Consider the following 5,650-nt stretch of genomic DNA (forward strand, 5'->3'; position numbering starts at 1 on the left):
TAGGATCTTCTTATCATCAAATTTCATGCTAAATACAAAATCGGAATGCTTTTTTAAGTTTTCCAATCTTGTTTTGTTGATCTGAATTTTAACTGTCGTGGGTGTCAATCAGTTATATGTGGTTGATTATTATTCAATTCTAGAATATTTTATTCTGCAATATTAACCGTAATGGGTTTCAATCAATTGTATGTGGTTGACGGAAACCCACCTCAATTTCCTTCAAATTTAGAATTTTTTATTCTGCAATATTAACCGTAATGGGTTTCAATCAATTATATGTGGTTGACTGAAACCCACCTCAATTTCCTACAATTTAATGAAACCCACTCCTGTCTAGAAATCAGAATTTTAAAGAGGACTCTTATTGAAATTCACGACAATACAAAGAGGAATACCGATTGAATATTTAATATTCGATTGAATTCTTGCGCTCCCCCCAAAAAAAAACAAAAGGGGAAAAAAACAGCCAACTTATAGTGACGTGAGGAGTTCAACAATGTATTCGATAGTTTCTTTTTTTTTTTCTTCCCTCAAACAATTTGAGCTTCATGAACAGAGAAGGTGACCTGTACAGAGTTTGTGATCAGCTTAGTTCTCTCTCTCTCTCTCTCTCTCTCTCTCTCTCTCTCTCTCTCTCTCATTTTCCGTTGATTTGTTGTTTTTTGTCAGCTGGGAAGGGAATCTTTGGCTTGTCAGCCACGACAGGACGTGAGGAGGGAGGAGAAGAGCTGCGGAGGCCTAGAGGGCGGCCTCCCGGTTCCAAAAACAAGCCCAAGCCCCCTACCTTCATAGCAGGAGATAGTGCAAATGCGCTGCGAACCCATGTCCTGGAGGTGGCCAACGGCTGCGATGTAGTCGAAAGTTTAGCCACCTTCGCGTGCCGGAGACAGTGCGGCGTGTGCATCCTTAGGGGCAGCGGAACAGTCGCCAACGTCACACTCCGGCAACCTGGCGCAGCGCCCGATGCCACAATCACCTTGCACGGCCGCTTCGAGATCCTTTCGATCTCCGGCGTATTTCTTCCGCCGCCAGCCCTGCGGCCCGGGGGGGGCGGCTTAACCGTAAACCTAAGCGGTGGCCAGGGTCAGGTTGTGGGTGGAAGCGTTGTGGGCGCTCTGCAAGCGGCGGGTCCTGTGGTGATCATGGCTGCCTGTTTTCTCGATGCGTCGTATGAACGCCTGCCTCTAGATGATGAGGAGGCGTTGCCCGCCATCGGAGCTTCACAACGTGCAGCGGCCCTTTATAACTTGCCCCCCAATAACACAACCAATGGCAACAACAATAGCATGGCCCTTTACAACTTGTCCCCCAACCTCCTCACCAATCATCAAATGCCAGATGTGTACGCTTGGCCGACTGCTTCAGGAACTCACCCCCCTTATAATTAGAATAGTTGGGAACCCGTGCTTCACACTTCTTTTGAGGTTTCCAAAATCAAATTCTACCCAAACCTCCTAGAACCTCCAAATTATTGCCATGCTGTAGCTTTCTAAAACTCTTCCTTATATAATATGAAGATATAGAGAAGAGAAGCTCCTCCTACAACACCACCACATTACCCCCTTGCTCTCAACCTTTTGTGGTTCTCGGCCTTGTTTTTGAAGTTCATACATATCCAAACAACACAAACACACACACACACACACACAGAGCCCACTTGCTCTACACCTAGACTATCCACACTTCACACTTGAGGTTCATTTATTCTTTTCTTTTTTTCAAAAGTATGCAAGAGACTCTATCTCTTCTTACTAGATGTAAATAAGTCCAACCTTCACTTGAGATCTTAAAGGTTTTAGTACTGATCTCATTTAGCATGTGAATTGCTCTAGAATTGCACTTAACTACCTAGTCTTCACATGGCTTGTATGTGTACTTGTACTCACATTTTTCAAGAACATCTTCTACAACATGATTCCTTGAGTTTATTCCCATTTTTGACTTGAAGAACTTTACCTTGATGATGTGTCACTAATTAGATTCCCCCAAATGACATTGGTATATTTCAATCTTGCCAGCATGGCATTAGCATTTGAATCATTCCCAATGGCGAGCGTCACTACAATGCATGGAGTAGGTGGTGGAGAAGCTTGCAAGTGTGAAGCGCGTGGACACTACAATAGGCACGGAGTGACATGGGAGACATATCATTAGTCTATAGCATGTCGATGCGGCAACCACCATTACCTCATGACGAATCACCACCTCAACTATAGGTATAAGTCAGAGATGTTGTATTATCGATGCATAGTCCACTTATGACCACCTCATAACCCACCCACTAGCTAGCTTAAGTGTTTAAAGCATGAGGAGAGAGAGGCAAGTGAGAGATTTCATGGCTTCAATTGGAACTCACTCAACCTATCTCCACCACTAATGGAAGCTTTGAGATGATTGTAGACAAATGCCCTATAGAATATTCCAAGAAAGCTCTATGCTCTCTATGCATGAGGAGAGAGAGGCAAGTGAGAGATTTTATGGCTTCAATTGTAACTCACTCAACCTATCTCCACCACTAAGGGAAGCTTTGAGATGATTGTAGACAAATGCCCTATAGAATATTCCAAGATAGCTCTATGCATGCATGAGAGAGAGAGAGAGAGAGAGAGAGAGAGAGAGAGAGAGAGATTATGTCCATGCATGCCCAAATGATTGTGTTCTCTATTAGTACATGAGGAAGTTGTAACTTGTTTGTTGTGTGTGGGGCCTATCATTATAGAGATGACTTACAAGCAAAGAAACTTTTAGCCAAGGTTTTGAGGCACTTCCCCATCATACCTTGAGAGACAACATATGTTCAAGTGTAAGTCAATTGTAGATCTCATGATGTGGCACACCACCCACCATTGCTCAACGAATGGGATATTGAGAATTTGAGCAGATTGTTAGGCATGTGTAGATTGAGGTTTTCATTTATGGCCTCAACAAATAGGTTACAAGGTGGTGCTCTAAATGCACCACAAGTACTGAGTAGGGGTTAGAAAGGTTTCTTGAAGAAGTAGATAGTTTCTTTTTTGCACTTCAAATAGTGTTATGTCTCGTACTTGAACATAACAAGGCTTGTGATTAGAGGCCATATGGAAACAATTTATATTGTAGTCTGCATTGGTCACTAGGCTATATAGTTGGCATTGTGGCTCATTTGTGAGAGAGTTCATGTGTGAAACTCTACCTAGGGAGAGAGGGGCCTCTCAAGGAACAATTTATATTATAGCCTGCATTGGTCATTGGGCTATGAGTGGCTATGAGTGGGCTATATAGTTGGGATTGTGGCTCATTTGTGAGAGAGTTCATGTGTGGAACTCTACCACACTCCAACAAATGAAGAGCACAAAAATGTCAAGAGCCATGAAAATTTTAAAGAATCTATATATGAAAAAACATTCACTTGGTTATCCGTGTGGCTATGCGCATGACTATCAGTGCGACTACACTTGTATGATTAACCACACATATAATCATGTGTACAACATTGTGTATAGCGATGCACCTAACCGCATATATAGTCACAGACTGTCTAAAAAAAAAAGCGGGGATAGAATGGATGAGATATGTGGGGACATGTGTTCCGACATCTCTCCCCCATTTTGTCCCGTTTTTTTAAATCACATTATTTAAACACTAGTTAATTATATTTTTTTAGAACACTTAAAACACAAAAATTAATTGCAATACAATAATATCATGGATTATATTTTCAATTACATGCACATTTGTTGCAAATTAAATAAGGTGTTCATGTTGAAAAATGAATAAATATGAAGACATTGAAAACTAATTAAAGTAATGCATCAACCAACAATGGGAGGTTACCAGTTGATGATTACTTTGATGAAGATCTCTAGATGCAGCTTTAATGCTTCAATATTGATGCACTCTACTCTCTTCACAATATCACCTCCAAAACTTTGCTCTTCACACAAAGTTTCTCTCACATAGAGAATCCCTTTCTTCTAATGCTCATTCACACCCACAATAGTGTGCCCCACTAAGTGTTAATCCCTTATTACATCACTCACTAAGATAATGAGAGGAATATATGAGATAATGATTTCAAGAGAGGATCCACAAAGAGGTTATGCTCACATAGAGACCTAAACACACGTGTAAACTATTTTGACTCCTTTCTCTTAACTCCAATGTGCCACTCAATGAAGTGATGAATTAGCCCAAAAATGCAACAAATGCAACACCTTCTTCATCACTCTAGTGTGCCACTCAATGAAGTGATGAATTAGCAACACAAATGCAACAAGGAGTCACTCACAAAGAATACCACTCAATGTTAATAGAGAATGCTACCCACAATCATAAAGATGTATCTATTAACTCATGAAAGATTACACTCCCATGGAAAGGAGATATGATACCATGTTAAAAGACATGGTGTGAGGTTAGCTGTTGAATGAGCAGGCAATAGAACAAATGTTTTTTGTTATGCAATGTCTCGGTTTAAAAACCATTGTGAAAATTTTGATTCAAGTATTTCTAAAGTAGGTAATTCTTCTTTAAATAATTTATTAGAAGAATTTAAAGATGCTTTCCTAGAAACATTGCCAAAAGTTTTACCTTTGGATAGAGGGATAGATCATCCCATAGAAGTTTTAAAGGATTCAAAGCCAGTTAGTAAATCATCTTATACAATAAGTTTGACAGAAACATAGGAAGTTGGTTGAATATTTAGAACAAGGCTTTATTAGGCCAAGTAAGTCTCTCTATACTTCACCAATATTTTGGTGAAGGAAAAAGATGCATATATACGCACTTGTGCATATAATATTGTGGATTAAATTCAATCGCAATAAAAAATAAATTTTCTATTTCTAGGATAGATTAGTTATTTGATCAATTCAAAGGTGCTAAATATTTTAGTAACATAGATTTAAAGTCTAGATATCATCAAGTAAAAGTTAGAATTGAACATGTGTCAAAACAACATTTAGGACATCTTTTAGGAATTTTGAGTTTTGAGTTATGCCTTTTGGTCTAGCTAATGCTCTCGCTACTTCTATATTTAAAAACATCTGTAGTGGTTTTTCTTGATGATATATTAGTCTTTAGTTAAAACGAGCAAGAACATATTGAGCACCTTAGAAAAGTATTTCAATTATAGAGGAAAAATAAATTACTTGCTAAAAAAAACAAAATCTAAATTATTTGAAAGTAAAAGTTGAACAAAGATCAAAGTAATTATTCAACTTATGAAAAAGAACTATTTGAAATTGTGCATGCTTTTAAAAAGTGGAGTCATTATTTGTAGAGTGCCAATTGGAAAGTATTGTCTGACCATGAAAGTCTTAAATGTACACAACAGGAGTTAAAAGATAGGAAGGCTAGATGGGCTGAGTTTGATTTTCAAATCAGATATAGAAAAAATAATTTTAAGGTCGTGGGGAAGATGTTCTAAGTCAAGCACCCATGATAAATGAGTTGAATTTTACTTAACTAGAAAGTGAGTTGCTAGCTCACTTAAAACAAAAATGTGCTAATGACCCTAGCTATTAAGTAGTTTGTAATTACTTCATTAAAAGAGATAACTCTAAAATAGAAAAATGCAACTGCTCTTAGTGATAAAAGGGTATCACTTAAAAAGATAGTGGTTCAAGGAATCACTTAAAGAAGAGCAAATAAGTTGCTTGAAAAATGT

General features: G+C 38.5%; 1 pseudogene; it reads left to right on the forward strand.

Annotated features, from left to right (window-relative positions):
- The first annotated feature begins 260 nt into the window (after positions 1–260).
- Positions 261–1,391, forward strand: LOC147610541 (AT-hook motif nuclear-localized protein 22 pseudogene; annotated as a pseudogene).
- Positions 1,392–5,650: the final 4,259 nt, after the last annotated feature.

The sequence above is a fragment of the Cibotium barometz genome, chromosome 49, assembly GCF_041138505.1.
Source record: "Cibotium barometz isolate CiBa-2024 chromosome 49, ASM4113850v1, whole genome shotgun sequence".
In the NCBI taxonomy this organism is placed as follows: domain Eukaryota; kingdom Viridiplantae; phylum Streptophyta; class Polypodiopsida; order Cyatheales; family Cibotiaceae; genus Cibotium; species Cibotium barometz.